The sequence below is a fragment of the Alligator mississippiensis genome, chromosome 3 (genome assembly GCF_030867095.1).
Source record: "Alligator mississippiensis isolate rAllMis1 chromosome 3, rAllMis1, whole genome shotgun sequence".
NCBI classification, from domain to species: Eukaryota; Metazoa; Chordata; order Crocodylia; family Alligatoridae; genus Alligator; species Alligator mississippiensis.
Window position 1 is genome coordinate 258,373,377 of NC_081826.1, and position 27,418 is coordinate 258,400,794.

Consider the following 27,418-nt stretch of genomic DNA (forward strand, 5'->3'; position numbering starts at 1 on the left):
GCTCCAGAGCCCTGGCAGCTAGAGGCCCCCTCCAACAGGGCTGGGGGTGGGGAGTGAGGAGCATCAGCAGGGCTGGGGGGCTATGGCTTGGGAATGAGGGGTAATGGCAGGGGCAGGGCATCAGCATGTTAGGGCTGCTCAGCACCACAAAGCAAAGTGGGGGGACAGCTGCAGCTGGAAGCGTGTCCTGGTGAGCAAAGCAGGCAGGGCGAGCTCCATGATAAAAACCCCTAATCAAATGCTAAAATTTACAGGTATTTAGAATTTATTTTACTATAGTGATTGAGGCACTCATAGGCTTCCAAACTGCTTTAAAATTGTAAATATATCAATAAAACATTGTCTTCAACTGATACCTATATATATAGTGGCATTTCATTTTAATTGCAGATTCTGAGTTTTTTTAATCAGAGAATTAGCGGTTTTTTTAATCCGAGACTTTGTGATTTTTAAACAGAGAAAATCAGGTTTCCTGGTATGACACAGTTGCATAGGGAAGCCATTGTTATCTTCCCGTGCTGGGACATATGGAAATCAAACCTGAACTGAATTTTTTCATTCACTGGAATATTGCATCCAGTTGGCTTTCTACTGTTCTCCCATTTTTTACAGTAGTATTGCATTTTCTCAGATTCAGCTCTAGATGCATTCATTTGCACACATAACTGTTTTTGCTGTAATAATATTGTATTGGAGCAACATATAGGTAAATCCACTAGCGTTTTGCTATGTAGAGGTTAATAAAAGGCTCATTCATGCACAATACTTGGAAATTAATTGTTACAGCATAAATAGCAGGCCAAATTCATGCTTTGTATAACTTCATTCTGCTGAGTAGAAAATGCCCTTGATGACAATAATGAAATATGAAATTGTCCTGGACAGTTTTTGTATTTCTTGTTTTTGTTCTATAAACTGTAGTGTATGTGCGCGCCAGGTCTGACCCCGGGTTGCTTTCATCGCTCTGCACGCGGGCTGTGGCCAGCAGCCTGGGCAGGCCGGGTCGGAGAGGGCGGGCGCTGAGCTAGAATTAGGCACAGACACGTAACGGTTGATTTTAAGATTATTTTACTTACACCGAGATGGTCGTGGTATAGGCTGAGAACTTGCTTGAGTTGCGGTTACAACAAAAAACACGAACACACGTGGAGGTTGCAAGGCTCCACGCAGACAGAACACGAACAATCACGTGGAGGTTGCTAGGCTCCACGCAGACAAACTCCGGATGTCCAGGACAAGTGCGCATTAAACTCGTCGTTACGTCTTATAGTAGGCTCCGTTCGAAGACGGGAAGAGGTGGGCGGTGGATCAGGCCGCCAAACTCCTCTGAGCGACACACAGGGTTTCTATTACCCTGCCGCGCACACCCAGAGTCCTCACGAGATGGATGCGGAGTCCTCTTCGGCTTGGGCAGAAACTGCTCAAGCCTCTTATACGGCTAGCAGGCCAATCGCTAGCCGCCACGTGTGAATAATTTAGAACTAGCCAATTGCGGGGCACGAATTTGCATACAACGAGCGGGAAACCTTTGCACCGTGCATTTCTGTGCTGCAAAGGAAATGCACCCTGCAAAGATCGCTGCAAAGTGGCAGGAACACTTCCCTGCACGCGGGTTCTCTGCACAGCAGAACTCCTCCGTGCAACGAAGCTGTATACCCACGGGGATAATTCTTAGTGCCGAAGCACACACACAAAAAAATCAGACCTTTGGGTCATGACAGTGTATACAAAGAATTTTCCTACACTGCTTCTATATCAGAGGCTTCAGGGTTCATATTCTATGCTGATTTATACTGCATGTATTTCCGCTGACTCCAATTTACAAGATATGGATTGAGACTAGTTCTAATAGCAGTGGGTGTAAGTCAGCATTGAGTCTGACTCAGGATATCAGTAGTATATTCCCAGATATAACACTGATATAGTATCAGTAATAACTTGCCCTAAATAGATTTGCCTAACTTGGGTCATTTACCATTCGCTTCCTAGCACCTAACCTTTTAGATGTCCTTGCTCCTTGAATATAGTTGTTGAGCAGTGCTGTTTTGTCCGCCCTTACAAAATTGCTGACAGTGTAGGGAGGCTGAATTTTGTCATTTTTTTTCCTAGTCAGACATTATTAATTCACCAGCAGAGGGCCTTCTCATTATTATGACTTTTCTTTTCAAGGTTATCAAAAGGTTAAAAAGTGACACAAATGTCTGATGCTGTCCATGTTCCCTAGGATGTCATGATTTTAGGCTAAATATATAGATCAGTGCTCTGACATTATATAAATGGCAGAGGTGGAAAGGAAACCCTGCACATCCTAATTTATCAGCCATATCTGGCTCTGAGAAACAAAATGTGTGGAGAATTAAAATCAATAAAGATTGTTTTCTTCCTAACAGTTCACATGAAAAGTATTAATTCATTGTTCCAAGACCAGGCTTGGGGGAACTAGATAGTTCACGTAATTGGTGTTCAGGTAAAGGGTAGGAATTTAAAAAGCCCCTAAGTACTCACTAAAGATGCAACCTGGATTCACACCAGCATCCTACAGTGGACATGGATTGGTTTTTCAAGGATCCCAAATCACATTAGAAGGCAGCTGAGGATGACTGAAAGCTGTTAAGATCTGATAGCTACTCAGCTGCCTAAGTGAAACATATGTGGTGCTTGTTGTCTAGATTCCAGTAGGCAATTGTCCATATTTCAAGAAGACAAGTGTTCATACTACCACAGTTGGCACCCCTGGGAAAAGTCATTGACAGTATCAGAATGGGTATTCTCTTACCTTTCCAGTCACAGGCTATGGGAGTGGAGCGAATGAAGAGCTGAAGAGCCAGGTAAGAGCTTGGGGATAATCAGATAAGTACCGGAAGTCTTCAGCAGGTGTAAAACAGTGTGGCTCCAAATTGGCTGAATATATATACACAGAAGTAGAGGTATACTGGGGTATCTGGTCCAGTATCTGATACATGACTAACTGACCTTAAGGCTAGGGACAGACATTACACATAAACCAGTTTAAGTGATCAGAAACTGGTTTAAACCTGTAACGGAACAGATGTTCAGTGCACATAAAACAGCTTGAGAATGGCTGAAACTGGGTTGAGATAAACCTGGTTGAATGTAGGATCAGACTTAACTGATTGGGCTTGCTCAAACTGGTTTATGCAATGTCTGTCCCAGACCCCTTGCTGATTTAAATTAAGTCAGACTCCCTCAGCATCCTGGCATGCTGTCTGGGCTGGGTGGTGTGCTCTGCTCCAGAGCAGGGCTGGCCCCTCCCCTCTGCTCCCTGGCTGCAGCTCCAGCAGTCTCTGCAGGCATCTGCCTAGCTTCTGCTCCCCCCCTTCCTCTCCCCACTCTCTGCTAAACAGACATTCCCACGTCCCTCACAGACACCTCTTAGCATTAGCTAGCAGACCACATGCTGGCTACCTCTGAGCTGTGGTAGACGGGACAAAAACAGAATCAACAGATACCTGGTAATGTCCCTCTGTTGTTTTATTAGTGAGCTGATAAACACTGTGTAAGGGGTGATAAACATTCCCTGCTGGGCTGGTCAGGGGTGGGGGAACCCCTACCTAATCAGCGTGTCTCTATAAATGTCTGCCAATGTGAAGTACTAAATGAATGCACATTAGGGTGTTCTAATGCGCAATAGCACAAACACAAGCTTTTTAGGTGATACTTAATTTGCAGTAACCTATTTTACTGTTCATCAGCGCAAAAGCACATTTTTTTACATGCTGCTTTAATATGCAGTAAAATAGGCTACTGGGCATTAAAATACATGTGTAGATGTGCCCAGTGTAACAATCCAATGGTGTAGCAGCCACTGGACATCCTATGGTTATGCAGCTCTTGCCTTTTTTGAGGCTTTATCATTTCTGTTCTCTAGTAAAGTTTGTTGTGCCAAAAAATAGAATAATTGGATGTGATTCTGAGTTGTTGGTGGGGTGTGTTTGAAAATAATCCATATAAACTTCCTATATAAACCAGACATCTGTTTTGTGTCTTGCAAAATACAACAATCTTTCCAGCAGTTGAAGGTTGGTCATTTGTTATTTTAAATTAGTTACTCAGAAACACAGAGTAGAAATAAAATTAAGAGCAAGGGTAAATTTTCAGAGGTTTTTTCTTCCATGGGTCACAATTATTTAATTATTTTCACTCTTATGTTTGAAGTATTCTTGTATTTCTTACTGTTCTATTTACTTTGAATTCATTTTGTGTGTGTGTGTGTCTGAGTGAGAGAGATTAAATATATTTTGAGTGGAACAGAGATGTAAGCACCTGAAGTCCCAGTTACACTAATTTCATAGGGGGAAATACCACTTTCCTATGTCTATTTAAGAAATGAGGGAAATAATAAAATGTAGTAATTTGTTTTAAAATCTAATTTATTCACTGTACTGCAGAACTTTACCTAACATTTGTGATTGTTCATGCACCTGTAAAATCTCCTGTTAGTAAGTAATTAGGCAAGGTATTCTGGGTTTTCAGGTGTAGTTGTCAGTCACTAACATTGTTGATAAATATCACAAGGCACATATTCACTATTTTTCTAGCTTTCATTTGTGGTATCTGAGAACCTCATAATCATTAATCCATGTGCTCTCTTCAGCATCACTGAGTTGAATTAGCTGTTTTTACAGATGGAAAATGGGCCACAGAGCAATTAAGCAACACTACCTGGGGACACACAGGAAGTTCATAGATGAACTGGGAAGTAAAACAGTATTTTCTAAGTCTCAGAATCATGTCCTACCAGTTCTTCCTACTCTGCTCTCAAAATGTATTTCCTAGAAATGTTAAAATCCTGCTCAAACCTAGTGTGTTTAATGCATGCCAGCATGATGGCACTCCAGTTATGTTTGGCTGTCTTTAACTTCCCACTCTGAATGACCAATTATATCCGGGACCTAGGGACAAATCTGGAAGGAGGCTGAAACTCATGCCTCTGAAACTGTAGTTCAACACCTCAGTCACTTTGCCACTGGATCCCATTATAACCCCCCCCCCCCCCCCAAATCCCTATTACATTTCTTGGGTGCCTTGTGTTTCAAAGAACATTATGACCAAATTACCATCCTGTTTCTTTAAAATTCGACATGACAGTTCCTGTTCTACTGGGAAATTCCATAGGGTAAACACTGAGCTTCTCTGATAAAAGGTACTTCCCTCCTGCAAAGAAAGAGGAATTGTAAGGTGATAGTGCTGTGTAAACTCAATCCTGCTACCCTTAAAATTCTGATTAATTAGCGACCAAATCTCCTGAACTGTTACATAACCCTTTCGTTGGTCCTGGGCTGAGGGGTGAATTTCACTTCCTTTGGTAAGTCAGCCAAAGCAAACATGATAAAATATGAGGCACTAAGGTTAATCCTTTTTCTTGTGTCAGAAGGACTATAGATATAAATATATTTCATAGCAACCACTGTTCTTGTGGATGGTGTGGGGGCCGAGGGGGATCTGGGAAAGGGTTAGCTGGGTTGTGGCCACAAACCCGGCATGTACAGATGGGTACTTTCGACCGCTGGAGTAGAATTAGGCACAAACGCGTACTGGTTCAAACAAAGATGGCTTTACTTACATTGTCGAGATGTACAGCGTAGGAAGACAGTTAACTTCAAACTTCAGTTACAGTTTAACCGAGGAGCTCTTATTCGACGAGATATCTTTAATATGAGCATGCACGACACGGGGGTACGTTGGGGTTGGTCGGCGATGGGGAGTCGTCAGCAGTTGATCAGTCCGCCACGTTCACTCTGAGATGGGCGCGGAGTTCTCCAACTTGGGCGGAAACTGCTCCAACCTTTTATACGGCTAGCGAGCCAATTGCTAGTCGCCACGTAGGAATAATTTAGAACCGGCCAATAGTAATATGTGAATTTGCATATGAGTGGCGGGAACCTTTCCACGCCAGGGTTCTCCACCGTGCCGAGAAATTCCCTCATACAAAATTTCACCGCGCCTTGTGCTAGAAAGTTCCACTGTGCCGAGGCACTCAACCACTAAGCTTTGCTCTGACAGATGGGACAACTTCTTTCACTCCCAGAGCACCTTGTCTAGGGGAGAAATGCAAGACTCTTTTTATCTCCTACTTGCTATGTGTCCCCCTGAGAAGTGCCTCTAAATGCTCACAAAAATATTACATCCCCCTTCCTGAAAAGGGAAGGTTAAGAAAATGCCTATCCAAACTTTTAAAGAACAGGTTGTAACAGGGATTCAGTATTGACATATCACAAGTATAAACAGCTTTCTAGGCATAGCAAGAAGGTAAGAACATAAGTGTCCAGACCAATAGTCCATTTAGCCCAGTATCTTGTCTCTGACAGTGGCAGGGGTGGGTATTATAGATGGAGAGCATTGAATTGGATATGTCTAGAGTGATCTATCCCCTATTCAATACCCTCCCTGGTATCCACCATTATTGGGTTAGTGATGCCAGAGGAAACATCTCCAAATTGTCTTTTCAATGGAGGGCCCTTGTACATGTACTCAGCATTTAGTCACTAAACATGTTCCTGGTTTAATTTTTCTTAGTTTAAGACAGCTAAATAAGTAATGTGGACATGATTTACCATGTAAGGGCTTATTATGCTATGACTAGTAAAAAGTGCTAGAGGGCTTGTCAGAATAATTTTACCCTCATGCCCTTTCAGTCGTACATTACTGCCAGGTGGTGCTTTAGGATAAGAAATGCCCAGCCACAGCACTTCTGCCACCATGAGCGCCGCGTGCCCCCAGAGGTTGGGGGGGCAGGGGGGCCACAGCGAGCTCCCGCAGCTGGCAACAGCACTGTTGGTGGCAGGGGCATGGCGGAGGTAAGTGGAGAGCTCCCGCAGGCAGCCACAGCGCTGTCGGCAGTGGGGGGGGGCGGGGCGGTGAGCGCTGACCAGTAGTCAGTGACCACTAGCAGGCACCAGTGGCAGTGTTGGTGATCGCGGACCACTCATAGACGCTGCCAGAAGTGTTGGCAGTGAGGGGGCGGTGGTGAGTGGCAACTGCCTGCAAACACCACCGACAGTGTTGGCAGGGGGTACACCGCTTTGCTCAGGGGGTGCATGTGCTCCCATGTGCACCCCCTACATGTCGCCAGTGTCTGCCACTCTCTTTTACTGGGTGCAAGTTGCATGGGATGCTCAGGGGGCTAAGGCGCGAAATCTTTCCATGTAAACCTAACCCCCAAGCATAGGGCGCTTGGGTGGGGTTTTTTTGGTGCCAAACCTTTCTGTGCAAAGCCCCCCAGGACTCCCCAAGTGTACACAAATATCTCCTATGGCTGGGTGACTGGGTGGGCACCCTTCAGGTGGCACACTATTTCCACAGGGCGCTGGGTGCAGGGTACCCTTCAGGATACCCCTAAGTGTGCTCAAAGCATCGCCTCTCCCCTAGCTCTGGGGTCCCAAAGGGCATCACCCTCTGCCTTAGCCCGGTGCCCCTTGCTTTACCTGAATCCAAGTTGTATGGGGTGCTCGGGTGCTTTTTTGGGCCCCAAACCTTTCCATGCAAAGCTCCATATGTTTTGACAAGAAATATTTGCACGCTTACCAGGACAGTGCCAGACTGACTGTTTTTTTTTCACACCAGAATGAGGCAGGTGGTGGTGGTAGGGGGGTATCTGGCCCCTTGAGTGCCTGCAAATTCATGGAGCAGAGGCTGACTGGGGTGTGTACACTGTAGACTTTTGAGGTGGATGAGAGATGGCAACACACCAGAGGCACAAGGATTCAGCCCTGCGGGATGCTTGCTCCTGGATGGCACAGAACGTTTTCCATAAGAGTGCAGCCTGCTGCTTGCTGCTCATGTCGGGTGCAGTATTGCCTTTCAGTGTAGCATGAGGCAGCTTTTTGCAACACTTCAAAGAGGACACCCCGACCTGTTCACAACCAAATGGGACGTTTACGCATAGGTAAGTAAGAACAAACACTTGACCGTGCCCTGAGGGAGGGTGGCTTTCATTGTTTACTTTATCTTTCATGTAAATGGGGTTTAATTGCCGTGAATGAAGTTGCTAGGTATCTGACAGCATCCCGTAGTAGCAGGGCAATTTTCAAGGTGGAGGGGGGAACCTCTTCATTACCCTTCCTCACCCCTCAGCTGCCTTTCTCCATCTTCCCCTGCCCACCGACTTGCATACAGGAGAACTACCCCCATTTCAGGGCTGGAATGACTGCATGGTGGTTTAACAATACAAATTCTTATGTTCTTAACTTCTCCCTACCTCCTATTTCTAGTTCTCAAATGTTATGCTTTATATTATGCTACTACCATCAGGCACAGCAGGCAGAAGAGAAGAACACAAGCCTGGGAAAGTTGCCTGATGCCACTTCCATCTCCAGAAAAAAGGATGGCAGTGTCACTGCCAGGTGCCTATTTGATATTCTTAATATCCTTTTAGACTCCAAAAAAAGCCTATGGGAATTCACCATTAGCCTCTCTCTGCCTCGCTGTAGACAAGTCCTCGTATTGTGTGAATACATGAGCAACCTAAGCTTGTATTTTAAATAATCCCTTCATAATTTAAAAATTAATATTTCTGTTTCATGTATGAATATGCCAGTATTTAACAATGAATATGTTTTTTGTCCCTTTTTTGCCCTGCTTCCAGCCTTCCCTCCTTCCTCCTGTTCCTCCTGCTGATGTTATGTGCCCCAGTCTGCAGTGTAGTGCGCAAGACCTAAAAATGCTAAAAACTTACAAATGGTCAAGCTATTCCAAGGAGCTACTTACTGAAATATGCTTCATTAGCTCATTTCAAGGATGTTATGTTCTTTTTTCTTTGTTTGTCTTTTCATGTAGCCCAGGTAATTATCCCAAGTAATTATGCTTTCCCCGTGGCTGGTGGCTCCCTCTCAGCACCCCTGGTTGGTGCTGGCCTGCATGCCTCCCCTCAGTCTTGCTATAGTGCAGCTTCTTTAAGAACACCCATTCTAGCCTGTTCCCCTGGGTGCTTTCCCCGTGGCAGGGGTCGGTACTTTCCCCGTGGCAGGGGTCTCCCTTGAGCACTCCTGGTTGGTACTGGCCAATGTGCCCTCTCCTCCCTACTGGTACAGTGCAGTTTTTCCAGCAACTTGGAACATAACTTGCGCAGTCCCTTCAACCCTCCTAACCACTTGACTACCAGGTATTTATTTATTCTAACACATACACTTACTTACACACACACAAATACATACATACATACATACATACATGCAAACATACATGCTATTATCATTGTTTTAAAAAGGTCCCCTGCCCAGATTGTCACTCTAGGCCCATGCCTGACTTGGCTCTATATTCCACCAGGAAGGTCAACTTGTGGGCTACATGTGCTACCTCCCTTCCTCACCTCCCTCTTGCCTATGCTTCACCACTTGTAGATCCATGGCATCCCAGCTTGTGGACACTCTCTCTCTCTCTCTCTCTTTACACTAGCAAAAGTGCTAAACTGAAATATCTAGCCTGTTTCCCCAGGTGCTTTCCTCATGGCAGGGGGCTCCTTCTCAGCACTCCTGGCTGGTGTTGGCCTATATGCCCCTTCCTCTCACTGCTATAGTGCAGTTTTTCCAACTCCCCCCCTACCTCCCTCTTGACTATTCTTCACCACTTAGACCAAAGGCATTCCAGCTTGCGTACGCACTTTCTTGCACTTCAAGAAATGCTTTCCTCGGGTCTGAATCCTGGTAAATCTCTGCCAGGAAAGGGCCTCACTCCTTACTCCTTCCTCCAGCTGCAGACATCCCCCCCCCCCCCCCACACACAGCATCCTGCTTTGTGCTGATGAAAAATGGGTGCTAAAAATGCTTAGGTCTTTCACTGCAGAGAACAACTTTCTTTTTTATTTTTGGGTAAAATAAAAAATGTGTTTCCCCTAAAAATCAAGACCAAGACTACATGTAGGTTTGAACAGTGTTGGTTGAAAGTAAACTTTGTGATATAATGTTATTCTTTTCACAAAAAGACAAGTTTTTCAGCCAGATTTTCACTACCAAGGGCATCCCCCCCTCCCCCCCACACACACACTCTATTTACAGTAGCAACAGCGCTGAACTGAAATATAGTCCTGGAGTCAGTTTCAATGTCCAGGATGGAAAAGTGTCTGCTGCTGGGCAGTGTGGTGGGTGGGAACAGAATAAATGCCTAGTGCTTAATACTCTCCCTCCCTCCCTCTTGCCTATGCTTCACCACTTGTGGACCAACAGCATCCCAGCTTGTGCACACGCGCGCATGCACACACACATACACACACCACCCTTTTTCTTTGTTTGTCTTTGTTCATGTAGCCCCAATTTTATTTTACCTCAGTTTTTTGCAAAAGTCTTGATTAAATCAGCCAGTCCCACTGAAGTAGGAGTTCAAGCGGGGCAGCTTGTTGGCTGTGGTAAAAGTCTGCCCTGAGGGGGCTTCTCAGTCAAAATAGTCTTTCCACACACCTTCTCCAATGTCTTGAGGGCTTCTCAGTCAAAATAGTCTTTCCACACACCTTCTCCAATGTCTTGAGGGCTTCTCAGGCAAAATCATCTTTCCACACATCTTCAGTGCCCTATGGTTGTGGGTTCTTGGAGAAAATACTCTTTCCACACCTTTTCCCAATGTCGGGGGCTTCTGGGGCAAAATAGTCTTTCCTCATACCTTCCCCCACAGCTGTGGGGCTTCTTGGGAAAAACAGACTTTCCCCCACATCTAGGGGGCTTCTGGGGAAAAACAGTCTTTCTACACACCTTCCCCCATGGCTGGGGGGCTTCTGGGGCAAAATAGTCTTTTCTCCACCTTCCCTGTCCCATGGCTAGGGGCTTCAGGCTTTAGCACTACAACATTAATGATTTCATTTTTCATTGTGTCTAGCACAGTTTCTGCTGTAATTCAAATATTATTTATGCCTTTCTCCTGCAAAATCACACACATAAAAAAAGTTTTTCAGCCAGTTTTTCACTACCCAGGGCATCCCAGCTTCCCCACCCCATGGTGAGCCTTCCAATACAACCAGGCACCCATCTCTTCACAAATAAAAAGGTTTTTCAGCCAGCTTCACCACTTGAATACCAACAGCTGCTTCCCCCATGGCTGGGGGACTCTCTCTTAGCACCCCTAGTTGGTGTTGGCCTACATGCCCTCCCCTCCCTGGACAGGCCCTCCTAACCTCTTCCCCCTGCTGCTTCCCCTATGTATGTAAAAAACATAACTGTCAATGTTTGGACTTATGAAAAGGTAATGCAAAAATGTAAATGTAAACATGTAACTCATGGTTTATCTAAAGCCTCAATGGAAACAGTACTACATAACTTGGTATGTAAAACAGAAAGAATCCTGTGTCTTTTCTCATTTGTATCTTGTCAATCAGTAAGGGATTTTTGCAGTGGTTGGGCAGTGGTTGTTATTGAGGCTCATCAAGAGTCCTTGGTTACTGGGGATCCCCTTGCCCGGGACAGCAGCCCCCAAAGTGGTGTTGAGGGGCTGCAATCAGCCTACTCCAATTTCCCTTCACCCCTGCAAGCGACACAGATGGCCAGCATGACTTAACACTACCACCGAAGTGAAGAAAGAAAAAACTGCCCAGGCCCAATGAATTCCCTCCAACCCCCAGCAATCACCACATACACAGTGGCCAGAATCAAGAGGCTGCACTGCGGGGGGGAAGAAGGTGGTGATTACCAGGCTATTGTTGTATCAATTATTCTATTTGCATGTGAATCCTACTACAGTTTGCAGTCATGTCCCCAAACCAGTTTTAGACCTGCTTGTCTTCTCAAGTTACCTGCCACCACAAACGCATCCCCCCTGCCACCCACCCAACACACCCCCTCCCCTCCATCCTGCATCCCACACAGAGACCTCCCTGAGACCCCATTATGAACCTATTATACAAGGCAACTTTTTGTAAGGCTGACTTTATTCAATGAGAAATTAATATGAAATGGAACATTAATGCTAAAAAGGATCAATACACACAATTCCAGAGCACGCCTCCCTCCCCCCCCGCAGAGCAGCACCTATGTGTGCAACCAGACAATTTCTGATCACAGCACCCCTCCTGCTATTTGCTTGTATTTCTAGCCCCCCACACTCAACTGCTTCTCTGCTAGTGAAGGTCATGGGTTGTGTCAATTCTCTTAACTGATCTCTCCAAGCATCACTGAAGACCTCACCCCTGGTTTCACAGATATTATTCAGGATGCATGCTGCCACTACATAAAAGGTAATGTTATCAGCATCAATTTCTAGCCTGTAGTTGAGTGATCTCCAATGGGCTTTCAAGCACCCAAATGCACACTCTAGGCTCATGCAGCACTTGTTAGGTTCTTATTGAACAGCAATTTCTGTGGGTCACTCACTTGCCCTGCATATGGCTTCATGAGCCAGGGCAGGAATGGGTAGGCCGCATCAGTTAGTATCAGGGGGGCACTGAAACAGCCCGGATGACAACTTCCTCCAGTCCTGGGGCATATTGGCCCCTGCCCATCATCTCGGGTAGCAGCAAGTTTCACAACACACAAGCATTGAGTGCGCTTCCTGCCTATCCTGTGTAAATGTTTGTAAATCTGCCTCTGTGGTCCACAATGGCTTGCAGAATCACAGAAGGAAACCCCTTTCTGTTTATGAATGAACGGTTGTCCTGGAACCAGTTTAGGATGGGAATGCGCGTGCTGTTAAGTGCTCCCACGCAGTTACGGAAGCCCATTTTATGGTATGCTTTCATCAGCTCATGGGGGTTACTTAGGCATGTGAATTTGTTTGCTGCCAGGTCCTGTAGCAGTTTCCAAACCTCACTGATGGCCCTCCCAGCAGTGCAGGAAGCCAGACAAAACTGATTTGCAATGTGGTGCAGGGTTGTTGGAGTGGCCAGTTTCATGATGGCCATGGCAAAATGCTTCTCTGAGCTGTTGGGCTTCTGCATGACAGTCCTCTGACACTGGATGTGCGGGTTCAGAAAACTAACGATGTGGAAGAACGTCTTTTTGCTCATTCTGAACATTTCCAGCCACTGGTCATCATTCCACGTTGACATGACTATTTTTTCCCACCAGTCCGAGCTGCTTTCGTATGCCCATATCTCACATGGCTTGCCCTGAATGTATGGCCAGGAGGCAGCTATAGTCTTTGTCAAACACACTTTCTGTTTGTTGCAACATAGGAGCAGCTGTCCCATTTCAAAAAACAGCATCCTTCTCATGGCAAACCTGTGAAGTTGGCTTTTCATGAGTTTTAAAATACCAGACCAGAGGTACATCAAGTTGCTGAATCCCATCAGTAGACCTATACATCTGCGATGTGAATGTTCAATAGCCTTCAATATTAACCTCTGCTTTCTCCTTAGTCCCTCAGGATTCGAGGAAGACATTGTCTTTAGCAAGATTTTGGCCTGTGGAGTGACCTCTGTCTCAAATGTCTGCAAAAAGTCACTCTCCTAGATTAGAATTAAACCAGTCCTGTCATTTACATGTCAATAGCTACTGAAACCACGTCCTCCCTACAACTGAAGGTTGCCTGTATTTCTTGAAAAGAGCTGAGATGTTACCACATACCAAAAATGGTAGCCTGTGTACTTGAACACTATCGAACAAACCATACATGTCCCATTCATGAGAGAGCTCTTCTGGACAACCACCCCCATTCCTCCCCCTTCCCCTCCATACACACACATACTAAGAGCAAGCCCTGATCGCCCTTGTGGAAAATGCTCAGAAAGGATTTGTTTTGGTCTGCATATCTAAAGGAAATGAGTGTCATTGAGCCATTCAAACAGTTTCACAGTTTCTCACCTGAAGTGATTACCCAACATTTTCAAGAATTTCCAGCACAATAGTAGTGTGAGTATGCTTCTGAATGCCATGGGCTAGACTATCAAAAGTGAAGAATTGCCTCAAATGTCTGGAGACTGGACAAATCACACTTCTTTTATTCCTCTCTTGATAAAAGGTTCACAGATCCCATAACAGGTCCCAGAACAGGTCCTAACAGCAGGCGCAGGCTGTAGTGTGTATCATCAGCTCTGCTTTATGTTTTGTTGGCCATGGAGGGGAGCAAGAAAAGTCAAATTTTGGAAGACGTGATGGATCCTTCACCAAACTGGACTTATGCAGAAGTTGAGGCACTTATTGACATTTGGAGTGAAGGGAGTATCATGACACAACTGGGAAGCCACAGGAATAAAACTGTTTACATCTCTATTTCTGAACAATTAGAGTGACTTGGCATCAAATGTGACTGGGAACAGTGTCTCAGTAAGATGAAGGCCTTAAAGTGTGCCTTCCATCACGTAAAGGACAATAATTTTTGGTCCAGCGCCTCATGTAGAACAATTCCATTTTATGACAAGCTGTCTATCATCTTTAAAAGAGATGCTTTAGAGGCTTGGGTGACTGAATTTGGGACAAGAGGTATGCATCATGAAGTACCAGAAACTCCCCGGCACCAAAGTACTTGTCAAGCCACAGCTACTTTGCAAGTTCTATGCAATCAGCCTCCTCCTCAAGAACAGAATCAGTCACAGACCAACGACCTCACTTGGGACTGCTGAAGGGACCTCTTTAGCATGCAACCAGAAATGAACATACCCTCTACTCTAGTGAAGCCACACATTTTGGTACCAGACACCCTGGAGGCTCAACAGGTGCTCAAAAGAAATAACTCTCTTGTTCATGATGAGGAAGAGGACTCCAACTCAACCGTCATTGTGTCTCAAAACTTGTCAGGTTCCAAAGGGAATACTGAGTCAGGGAGGCACTGGCAGAGTCCTGAGATGGAGACTCTGATAGCCTCATGAAGGGTGACTTGTAATAGTACTGGTATTAGTAGTGTTCTGGATTTTTGGTTGTACGGATTTACTCTCATAAATTTGGGGTGCAGGAGTGGAGGGAGAACATAGTGCCACTCCCTGTGGCGGACACTGCACCCAGGCACTTTGCATGTGCCTGCAGGGTTGTAGCCACTTCCAGGGGGAGCAGAGCTCCGGGCTTTCACCTGGAATGCTGGAGGCTGCTGGAGGCTGCTGCAGCCACCCGTGGAGGTAGCTGATTTTTGGTGTGGGGCGGGCACGTGGTTGGGGGGGGCGCAGCTCTTGCTTCAATGCACATCCCAGGAAGCGGGGTGTGTGCTGTGGTTCTGGGACAAATATTTTTGGGGTACAGCCTTAAGAAGCTGGTTGGGTGAGAGTTAGTAGGCTGTCAGTGGTAATTCTTGAAGTGGCAGTCCTGTTAAAATAATTTAAGAATGACTCACTGTTATTTACAAATGTTCAAGAATTGATGAGAGCTTTCTTTTTGTCTGTGGACAGGTGCTCCTTCATATTCATCTTCAAGAGCAGCTGCTAATGCTCAACATCAACGTAATTATTGAAAAAATCAACGAGAAGCTAAGGAAAGTATTCTTCATCTACTGACAGATGTGTCTGAAAGCATGGCTACATCCAGTGCAGAAATGACATTCGAATTGAAAGATGTGTTTGATGTGTTACAACATAGTGAGCAAGCTAATTTGGAGGTTGTGAAATGCACTAGTAATGACATGGTACAATGTTTTAAGGAAGCAAATCAGAAGGTTGATCTCATTTTGAGGGGGGATCAAAGGTTCAGTCAGGAGTTTGTAACAGAGTTTCACGAATGCCTATGTACTGGGAGCAGCATTGAGAGTAGCCCACCCAAAAAAACTCTCCAGTCTCTTGCAAAGGAGAGCCCTGACTCGTGTAGCCACAAGAGGAGAGCCCCAAGGCGCTTCAGGGATGATGATGTGGAGGGAGATGCTGATGTGACCTGGGGCGGGTGCAGGGAGCAGGTTCTCGTGACTAGAATTTTCTATGACCCCCCCCCAGGATTGGTGTGCTTCTCCCTCTCTCGTGTACTGCCCACCCACTATTTGAAAAGCAGATTGCATTTTAATGTACTGGGGGTTGTGTGGGGTCTGTGTGACCCAGGTTAGGTTCACAATCTATATCTCTCTTTTTTTCTCTACCTACTTTAGGAATGTTTTTGAAATCTCTGATAGAAATAAAGTATCACAAAAGGACTCTGAAAAGTGTCCTTTATTTTTATACAGGAGTCTGGGTGAAAATCTTTTGTGATGCTGGGTGGGGTGATACAGGGAGGCACCCGATAATATGAATCCCAAAGCTGGTGACAGCTAGCTTGGGAACAGCATGACCAAGACTAGTGTCTCATGGCTGAGGGCACTTATCAAGTAGTTCATCAGCCATTAGGCCTTTACTCTGGGGGACAGTTAATCCTCTCCTGCCCAGGATGGCTGCTAGCAACCAGCGCACTTGGCACGGGAATGGCTCTGCAGACCTTCCCCTCAGGCATGGCCTGTGGGTGCACACCCCTCTCCACGCCAGGGTGGAGGCCTGTGCTGGAGCCCTGGTGGACCTGCTGGGACACCGGAGTATCTAGTACGCCTCCCGGGTAAACTCAGTGCCTGTCGTATATTTGAGTTCTCCCAGCCTGGTGAGGGAGGTGTGTGCGGCAGGGCTGGACATCTTGGGGGTCCACTACTAGGTTACGCCCCTGGAGACCCTGGCAGTGTGGGTGGTGGCCTCCAACGTCCCCCTGCACCTGCCAGACTGGGACCTCACCAAAGCGCTCGAGTGCTATGGTGTCCTCACCAGGCCCTGGCGCAGGCTGACCACGGGGAGCAGGGACCCCAAGCTCAGACATGTCCTGTCCTTTTGGAGGCAGGCGTTCATGCTCCTCACAGGTGGTGCCCAGAAACTGCCTCTTTCCATGACCTTTGTGTTGGATGGGAGGCCCTATGTGGTGTATTTCTCCCAGGGTGGGAATTCATGCCGTCGCTGTGGCGGCAACTCCCACCTAACTGCCCAGTGCCCACTGGGGCAGCCAGACGGGGCACCGGCTGCTGCACCCACACAAGGGGATGGCGTGACCACCCCTGGTGTGGGGACCTCATCAAAGAGTGGGGCTGGGGGATCTTCCAAGCCCCCCATTACCCATGCTCCATCCGGGGGGGATTGACCCCTCTGGTGTTGGCATGCCACCTGGGGGAGGCCTGGGATGTCCTCCCAGGGTTCTCCTGCCCCTGTCATGGCTGATGCCCCACCCAGTGGAGGGGCTGGGGAGTCCTCCCAGTCCCTCCGTGGCCCAGTTCCACCCAGGGTGGCTAGCGTCTCAGGTGCTGGGGCCCCCTCAGGTGGAGTAACGGAGACCTCCCCTCCACCTCCCTCCACCCCTGCCTCACCCAAGGTGGTGGACTCAGAGGTGGCAAACCCCAAGCAGCCTGGCCTGACCCCTATGGGGGAGATGCCAGCTGCTCTCAAGAAAGCTACGAGCAAGAGGCAAAAAGGAGCTTCTGAAGGAGCTCCTGCCCCTTTGGGGCCTGCCTCAGATAGCATCGGGGAAAATGTAGCCAGGGAACCTGACCCCACCCTGCCTGCCCCCCCAGAAACCGTGCCACCTCAGGCCACGACTGAGGGTGTCCCAGAGACATCTGGCAACCCTTTGCCCTCATCCCAGGTAGTGGGGCTTGTGAGCGGCAAGGCAGGGGGAGAGTGCCTGCCTCCTGACCAGCAGGCATAGGAGACAGCAGAGGGTCCTGCCACCCCACCGCCTGCTCACCTGCCCGCCAAGGCTGATGAGGAGGAGATGGAGTGCCTGCCCTCTGAGTGCCGCAAGCAGCCCTGGGAGTGGGATGACATTTGCCCCCCAAAGCGGATGGGGATCGATCTCCTGGAGACAGTCCTCGACCCAGATACTGAAGGGGGCCTGCTAGGGAGCCTGGCCATTGAGGGCACTTTCACCGGTCTCACTGGGAAGTCCCCTCCCAGAGTACAGCCCCGCCGGTTCTCAGTCGGCAACATCCAGCTCCTTCTGGGGAAACCCCCCTGGGTGGCCCCCAGCTATGGAGGCCTCCTCAACCTCTTAGACCAGACCAAGGGCCAGAGGAATGTGGCAGAGAGTATCCGGCAATGGTACTCGGACCCCATGCAGTTTGTCTGTGCCACTAGTGACGCGGCGAGGCTCATGTTCTGGGACCCAGGTATGCATCAACATGCCTTTTGGCTTGAGAGGCTGGTGACCTGGGTGAGGGAGGTGTGGGGCTGAGGCGGGCCCACAGAATAGGGTAGGGCAACGATAGGCCTTCCCCTGTCTCTGCGGTTTTTGCCCAAATCTGTCACCTTCTCTCCTGCCTGTACCCTGCCTACCCTTCCTCTCTATTCTCCTGCTCATGGTGGTTACTACAATTGCCTCGCTAAACACCAATGGCTGCAGAGACCCGGTGAAGCGGATGGCCATCCTGGAGGGCTTGCAGCAAAAGCGACTGGCAATCGCCTTCCTCCAGGAGACACACAGCGACGTGCATGTTCAAGCCAACTGGCATGCCACCTGGAGAGGTCGCTTGTTCCTGAGCCACAGCACCAACCTCAGCACAGGAGTGGTGACCCTCCTCTCGCCGCAGCTGTGGTACGACTCAGCGGTGGCACGAGAGGTCATATCCGGCTGGCTGCTGACCGTCCATGTCACCCTGGCACCCCGGAGCTTGCTCCTCGTCAACGTCTACGCACCCACCGATGGGAGAGAGGGCAGCCTTCCTAGAGACCCTGGGCGACCTCCTGCGTGATGCCAGTGAGAACAATGACCTGCTCCTCGTGGGCGGGGACTTCAACTGCACTGTCAACGTGCTGCTAGACTGGACGGGGCTGGAGCTGCACCTACCTTCGGCCCGCAAGCTGCGGACCGTGCTGAAGGCGGTGGATCTCGTCGACGCCTGGTGGGCCCTCCACGCTGATGCGCGCCGATACACCTGGGCAAAGATGAGTGCCAGTGGGATCGCCATGGCCTGCCTTGGCCACTTCTACATTGGCCAGCACCATCTGCTGTTACTGCGCGGCAGCCGCATCATCCCATCGGGCCTCTCGGACCAGCCCTGATCTGCTGTGAACTGAGCCTGCCTGGCAGAGCACTCACGTGGGCCCCTTACTGGTGCCTCAACATCAGCCTGCTGCAGGACACCCATTTCAGGGACTGCTTCGCCCACCTCTGGAGGAGCTGGGAGGCTGCGCGAGCAGACTACTCCTGGCAGCTGTGGTGGGACATGGGGAAGATCCAGATCCGGACATTCTGCAGCAGTGTTGCCAGCTGGCGGCAAGTGAGATCCGCCGCAGCACCCAGGAGCTGGAGGAGGACATGGCGGAGCTTGAGACAGCCCTGCTCCATGTGGGCAATGATGGGGCACTCCTTGAGAGCCTCCGGTTCCACAAGAAATGTCTGCGGGAGCTGGCGGAAGGTGCGGCCCATGGCGTGCGGATACGTGCCCGCTCCCAGGAGCTGGCAGAGGCTGATGCTCCGACTGGCTTCTTCTTCGGCCTGGAGAGGCGGCGGGCTGCGGCAAAGACACCGGGCCATCTCAAGACCCCGGACGGACAGCTGCTCACGGACCCAGGCAAAGTGTGGGGGCATGCCGTTGCCTTCTATTGGGACTTGTTTGCGGCTGAGCCCATTTGTCTGCAGGCCGCTCAGCAGCTGCATAAGGACCTACCACGCCTAGGCGCTTCACAGGTCGAGGCCCTGGAGCGCGAACTCTCCCTGGCAGAGCTCGAGTCTGCTGTGGCGGGGCTTGCCTCGGGCAGGGACCCGGGCCTTGACGGACTGCTCATGGAATTTTACAAAGCCTTCTGGCCCCTCCTTGGGCCCAGCTTCCTCCGCGTTTTCCACGAGAGCCTCACTGATGGAACCCTGCTGACCAGCTGCCGCCAGGCAGTGCTCACCTTGCTGCCCAAGAAGGGGGACCTCCGCTGCCTTAAGAATTGGTGGCCCGTCTCCTTTCTGTGCTTTGACTATAAGATCCTGGCCAAGGCACTGGCGAACCGTCTCCGCACTGTCATGGCCTCCATCATAGGGCCCGAGCAGAGCTACTGTGTCCTGGGCAGGACCATCCAGGACAACCTTTTTCTGCTGCATGACCTGCTCACAGCTGTGGAGCTTTTTGGCCTGGACATCAGCTTGGTCTCCCTGGACCAGGAGAAGGCCTTTGAATGTGCCGACCACCGGTACCTGCTCGGCACCCTCAAGGCTTTTGGCTTTGGGTCACTTTTCATCGTGGCGCTCCGTGTCCTGTACCATGACATCCCCAGCCTGCTCAAGGTGAACGGCGTGCTGTGCTCCCCATTCCCCGTGAGTCGCAGCATACGCCAGGGCTGCCCCATGTCGGGCATGCTGTACGCCCTGGCAATCGAACTGCAGCTGCATGCTCTGTGACGTTGCCTGACTGGCCTCACCATGCCACCGGCACCGGGCCCGACCACTGGCCCCCTGATCTGGGTGACAGTGTACGCGGATGATGTGACAGTCTTCCTGGGCAGCCAGGAGGATGTGCGGGCCCTGGTGGACTGCCAACCCGCCTACGAGCTCACCACGTTGGCCCGCATCAACTGGGGCAAGAGTGACATGCTTCTGATTGGGATGTGGGCTGGCAAACCAACTCCGGACCTGCTGGGAGGCCTCATCTGGCACTGGGAAGGCCTCAAAGCCCTGGGAATGTTCCTGGGGCCGCCGGCCTTTGCAGCTCGCAACTGGAAGGACCTAGTGGAGGGAGTGGAGGCCCGCCTTCAGAGCTGGCGCTGGCGCTTGCCTGCCCTCTCTTACCGTGGCCGGGTCCTCATTACCAACAACCTGGTGGCGGCGAACCTGTGGCACCGCTGCGCGGTGCTGAACCCTCTGCTGGAGCTGCTGGAGAGACTGCAGCGGCTCCTAGTGGACTTCCAGTGGGACAGACGCCACTGGCTTCCGCCGCTGGCTGCCCTCTACCTGTCAACCAGCGAGGGGGGCCAGGGCCTGATCGACCTGGCCAGCAGGGTGGTCGCCTACCGGCTGCAAGCCCTCCAACGGCTCCTATATGCCGAGGGCCACCTCCTGTGGCGGCAGCTGGCATGCCAATTCCTGCAGCGAGTGGGGGGCCTCGGCTGTTTCTGCTGGACCTCACCTTCCTGAACGGGGCGGTCCTTCCCCCATTCTACCGCAGCATGGTGCGGGCCTGGAGGGTGGCCTTCCATCTCTGTCCCCAGGCCAGGCACCTGCGGTTCCTGCACCTGCTTTGGGAGCCCCTGGTCTACAACCTGGCCCTGCAGCGTGTCGCGCCGAGGCTGGCGGAGGCCAGCCTCGTGGCAGCTCCAATCGAGGCATGCACCACCCGCCTGGGGCACCTCCTGGACCCTGCTCGGTCAGCCTGGCTGTCACCCGAAGCCCTGGCTGCCTGGCTGGCGCTGCACTCCGTCTGCACCGCGGGCCGGCTTCTGCGGACCGTTAGGGGCGCCCTCCTGACGGAAGCAGCAACTGCCCTGTATCTCCAGGCTCGCCAGACCCTCCCCGCCGTGGACGCCGCACACGACGCCTTCCCACCGCTGCCCATCATCCCAGCGGTACCCGGCAAGCTGGCCAAGCAGCCCAACACGCTGCTTAGGCTCCCAGTACCCCCCAACAGCATTAAGGGCTGCTCTTTTGGCAGCCTGCCCTGCAAGGGCCTCTATGCGTGGGTGGTGTGCACCCGGCACGCCCAGGTGCTGGCTGGCCGCCCTGACACCGTGTGGCGGTGGTGCCTGGCACGGCCCGGGACCCCAGCATGGCGCACGCTGTATAAGGTGCCCACTGCCAAGAAGACTGGCGACCTGCAGTGGCAACTCGTGCACGGCATCCTGGCCACCGGTACCTTTGTTCGCCACCTGGACCCGGCGGCCTCAGTGGCCTGCCCCTTCTGCCCGGGGGTGCTGGACGAGGACATTTTCCACGCGTTCCTCGACTGACCCCGGCTGCAGCCTCTCTTTGCCACCCTGGGCGCGCTGCTTCGGGCGCTGGGCTGGGACTTCTCAGAGGACGTCTACATCCACTCCTTCCCCTACCGGGCGGCTGAGCAGGCCGCGGTCAGCCTGGCCAACTTCCTGCTGGGCCAGGCCAAGATGGCCACCCTGAAGAGCCGGTGAAACTGGCTCGCCGGTACCGGGATGGTTGACGCCCTGCAGCTCTTCTGCCTGCTGGTGCGGGCCTGCCTCTCACTTGAGTTTGAGCATGCGGTCCTGCTGTGGATGGTGCCCACCTTCAAGGAATGCTGGGCCCTTGAGGAGGCGCTGTGCTGAGTCAAAGCGGGATGCCTGCTTCTTGCCCTGTAACACCGGCTGCTCAAGCTGCAGAGATGCGTCCAGCAGGCCGAGGTATTGAACTTTGTTTCATGCGGATCGACCCCTGAGGCCCCTATGGGTGTCCCCACTGGCAGAACTGTAAATAGGTAAATAGTCCTTTTGTTCGCTGTGATTTTTTAGTCTAGAGTGTATGGGCAGGCCTTGCAGGCCCTGAGCCCAGGCCATGTCCGTGAGGCCCAGGTGTTCGGGCCAACCTGTACATACTCCCTACTGGCCCCGATTTTGTCACCCTCCCTGGAATAAATGCCTCTTAAAAGTCAAAAAAGTCTTTCTTTCTTTCTTTCTTTCTTGCTTTCTTTCTTTCTTTCAAGATGGCCGCCGACAGCTGAAGCCCTTCTAAGCTCCTCCAGCTCAGGTGCTTTCAGCTCGTTGCCTCGCACTCCCTGCCCCCCTTTTCCTGTCCCCCCCCAAAAAAACCCCTTGCCTCTCCCCACCCTGTCCCTGGGGACCCCCTCCCTGCCCCTTCCCCCCACTTTCTGAGCCTTTTTCCCCTGGGCTCTGGCAGCCTCGTTTGTCTCTGCCCCTCCCCCACCCCCGCCTGAGTTCTCCCTTTGATTTCTGCTGCCTCCCTCCCCCAGGGCCCCTTCCCTTGGTCCCTGCCATCTGCCCCTGCCTTGGGGCTTGCCCTGAGCCCCTGCAGGGTTGCTCTGTCCCCCCTCAGGCCGATTTTGGGGCGTTTTCAGACCCCTCCCAGTCCCAGTCCCCCAGCCTCAGCCTGAGGCTTTTTTTTTTTTTTTTTTTTTTTTTTTTCTGCGCTTCGCAGTTTAACCCTGTCCTGGCGAGGAATGGCGGCTCCTACGCCTGGCAGCTGGCATGAGGATGTCTCTCAGGACCTCCCACTGTCTCATGGCCTGAGGGTTCATGCCCCTCTCCATGTGGGGCTCGAGGCTTGCGTGGAGGCTCTGGCCGCCCTCCTGGGATGGCGTACCATCCGCTACGCGGGGCGCGTGAACACGGTCCCGATGATCTATTTGAGCAAGCCCGCCTTGGTTGACAGGGTGTGTGCGGAGGGCCTGGACATTGCGGGCATCCACTACCCTGTCACGCCCCTAGAGACTCAGGCAGTGAGGGTGGTGATTTCCAACGTCCCACCGCACGTTTCCAATCGGGAGCTGGCCAGGGGACTCGAGGCCTATGGGCTTCCTGCGAGTCCTTTTCGCCGCCTGCTGATGGGAAACAAGAACCCTCAGGGCAAGCACGTCCTGTCCTTTCGGAGGCAGGTCTTCAGGCTCCTCAAGGAGGGCCCCCAGTCGCTGCCTCGCTCCCTGAGCCTCACGCTCGAGGGGCGGCGGTTTATTATCTATCTGTCTGTGGGAGAGACCACGTGCTTCAAGTGCGGCGGCTCCTCCCACCTGGCCGCGCAGTGCCCTCGGAGCAAGGCGGCCGGACCATCGCCGCCTGCGGCAGCGCCGAGAGACGGCGCGTCGACCTCTGGGGCACGCGGCAGGCCCAGGGAGGCTGGGAGCTCTTCCTCCCGACCTCCTTCCCCCCCCCATTCCATCTCAGGGGACCGGGGTCTCCAGCGGGAAGCCATCGTCCAGCCGAGGGGCTGGTGCTGCTACCATGGCCCCGCCGCCCCCTCCCCCGTCTGTGGCGCCCCCTGCCCTCGGTGCGGCAGCCCCACCGGGTGGAGAGGCGGACGCCTCCCCTTGCCCCCTGCCTGCCCCGGCCGAAGTGGCTGGGGTGGCTGGGGACTGCGGTGCTGGAGCCTCATCGGATGATGGGGCTCGGGCATCCTCCCTACCACCCGAAAAAGAGAGGGAGATGAGGGGGGCCTCTCAGGACACCCCATCCCTGACAGACCCCTCCTCGGCCAGTGCCGAGGACCCCCCCACTACAGAGCCGGACCCCGTTCCGGCTGCCACACCACCCGCCCCGTCGGATGTAGCCACCGACGAGGCAGACTTAGCGGGTGGGGGGGAGGGGCCTTCAGGGGTCCCCCTCCCCTCGCCTGTGCCCCAGCCTCCGGAGTCGGGCGGCAGCAGGGATAGTGGCGAATGTCTCTCTTCCGGTGGCCTGGCCCCGGGGGTGGCGGGAGAGCCCGCTGCCCCTTTGGTCACGCCCCAGCCTACCGGAGCAGATGGGGACGTTAGCGAGATGGAGATCCAGCTCTCGGAGTCTCGCAAGAGACGTCGTGAGCGGGATGGCCCCTCCCCCCCAAGAAGACAGGGAATGTCCTCGCGGAGCCGGTCCTCGACTCGGACGACGAGAGGCGGCTGATGTGCCTGGACATCGAGGGGGTCGACGCTGCAGTTGCGGGCGAGCTCCCGCCGGGGGTGCGGCCTCGCCGCTCTTCCGTAGGCAACATCCACCCCAAGCTGGCGGAGCCCCCCTGGGTCTCTCCTGACTATGGGGGACTCCTGTCCTTGCTGAAGCTAACCAAGGGGCAGAAAAATGTAGCGGGGCACATCACCCAGTGGTGTGCGGACCCCAAAGTGTTTGTCAAGGCTGCCAGGGCGGCAGTCAAGCTCATGAAGCAAGATCGGGGCACACGTCAGATGGCCTACCGTCTGGACAAGCTTGCCCAGAGGGTGAGAGTGGAGTGGGGCCTGGGCGGGTCCCTCGACTAGAGTAGGGCACGGTAGGCCTTCCCTGACCTGTCTGTATTGCCTTGCTCTGCTCTTGGGTGCTCGCTCTTCCACCCGCACTCTGCTTTGCTCCTCCTCTCCCATACCCACCCCCACGGCAGCCACAACCATTGGCACCTTCAACGTCAACGGCTGTCGAGACGCGGTGAAGCGCGAGGCCGTCCTGGAGCTCCTGCGACAGAAGAGGCTGGCCGTCGCCTTCCTACAAGAGACCCACTCTGACAGGTTCAACCAGGCGGCCTGGCGGGCTGCCTGGCGAGGACAGGTGTTCCTGAGCCACGGCACCAGCCTCCGCGCGGGGGTCGCGACACTCTTATCGCCGCAGCTGCAGCTTGACGCGGCGGTGCCGCGGGAGGTCGTCCCCGGCCGCCTGCTGACCGTCCGCGTCACCCTCGCGCAACACCGTCTGCTGCTCGTCAACATCTACGCGCCCTCCGATGGCCAGGAGAGGGTCGCTTTCTTTGAGAGCTTGGCTGCCCTCCTGCGCGACGCTAGCGAGGATGATGACCTGCTCCTCCTCGGGGGCGATTTCAATTGCACCACTGCCCCGCGCCTCGACCGCACAGGGCCTGAGCCCCACCTGCCCTCCGCTCGCAAGCTGCAAGCTGCCCTGGAGGGGGCAGACCTCGTGGACGTCTGGCGAGCCCTGCATCCCGATGCGCGCCAGTACACCTGGGCCAAGACGAGTGCCGGCGGTCTCACCATGGCTCGCCTCGACCGCCTTTATATCACCAGGCACCACCTGCCACTCCTGCGCAGCAGCTGCATCGCTCCCTCGGGTCTATCAGATCATGGCCTGGCCTTCAGCGAACTGAGCCTGCCGGGGAGAGCCTGTGCACGGGCACCGTATTGGTGTTTGAACGTTAGTCTGCTCCAGGACTCTTATTTCCGGGACTGCTTTGCCCACTTTTGGCGGAGGTGGGAGGCTGCGAGACCGAGCCACTCCTCCTGGAAGCTGTGGTGGGACGTGGGCAAGGTCCAGACCCGAGCCTTCTGCCAGCAGTACACCCAGCTGGCCGCGAACGAGACGCGCCGCCGTATCCGGGAGTTGGAGGAGGACGTGGCGGAGCTCGAGGCTGCTCTGCTGGCCGCCGGCAGCGACGCGGCACTGAGCGAGAGCCTCCGGCTCCGCAGGAAATGCCTGCGCGACTTGGCGGAGAGCGCGGCCCGCGGCGCGAGGATCCGCGCCCGCTGCCAGGAGCTGGTGGAAACCGACGCCCCGACCCGCTTCTTTTTCGACCTGGAGCGGCGGCGGGCAGCGAGCAAAGTCTTGGACCATCTCAAGACTCCTGAGGGCCGGGTCATTACAGAGCCGGGCGAAGTCCGCGAACGTGCCGTCGCCTTCTATCGCGACCTGTTCGCGGCCGAGCCGTCGTGCCCCGAGGCCACGCGGGAACTCCACGAGGGCCTACCGCGTCTCGATGCCCTGGAGGCCGGCGAGCTGGAGCGGGACTTGTCCCTGGAAGAGCTGGCGGCCGCCACGGCCGGCCTCGCCTCCGGCAAAGCCCCGGGCCTCGACGGGCTGCCTGCCGAGTTCTACAAGACCTTCTGGCCTCTCCTCGGCCCCAGCCTCCTGCGCGTTTTCCAGGAGAGCCTCGCCGACAAGGTCTTGCCGATCAGCTGCCGCCGAGCGGTGCTGACCCTGCTGCCCAAGAAGGGAGACCTGGGCTACATGAAGAACTGGCGGCCGGTCTCCCTGCTGTGCGCGGACTACAAGATTCTGGCCAAAGCGCTGGCCACCCGCCTCCGCGCGGTCATGGCCTCTCTCACCGGGCCCGAGCAGAGCTACTGCGTGCCGGGCAGGACCATACAAGACAACCTGTTCCTGCTGCGGGACCTGCTCACGGCTAGCGAGCTCTTTGGCCTCGATGTCGGCCTCCTCTCTCTCGACCAGGAGAAGGCCTTTGACCGCGTGGGCCACGCCTACCTCTTCCGCACGCTGGAGGCCTTTGGCTTTGGGCCCCTCTTCACCGGGGCCCTCCGGGTCTTGTACCGGGACATTTCCAGCCTGCTCAAGGTGAACGGGGTGCTTTGCGCTCCGTTCCCCACGCGCAGGGGCATTCGCCAGGGCTGTCCGCTGTCGGGCATGCTCTACGCCCTGGCCATCGAGCCGCTGTTACACGCGCTGCGCCGCCGCCTGAGTGGGGTGGCCCTGCCATCGGCCACGGGCCCGTCCGCTGGCCCTCGTCTCCGGCTGTCGGCCTATGCGGACGACGTCACCGTCTTCCTCGCCACCCGGGAAGACGTGCGGGCTCTGGCAGATTGCCAGCGGGCCTACGAGCGCGCCTCCTCCGCCCGCATCAACTGGGGCAAGAGTGACACTCTGCTGCTTGGCGCATGGACTGGCAGGCCTCCGCCGGACTTGCCGGGGGGCCTCGCCTGGCGCCGCGAGGGCCTCAAGGTCTTGGGCGTGTTCCTGGGGCCGACGACCTTCATGGCGCGCAACTGGGACGGCCTCGAGGAGGGAGTGGAGGCCCGCCTGCAGCGGTGGCGCTGGCGCCTGCCCAGCCTTTCCTACCGGGGGCGCGTCCTCGTCATCAATAACCTGGCGGCGGCCACCCTGTGGCACCGCTGCGCGGTGCTGGACCCTCCGCCGGAGCTACTGGAGAGATTGCAGCGGCTCCTGGTCGATTTCCTGTGGGACGGACGCCACTGGCTCCCACGAGCTGCCCTCTACCTGCCCACCGGCGAGGGGGGCCAGGGCCTGATCGATCTG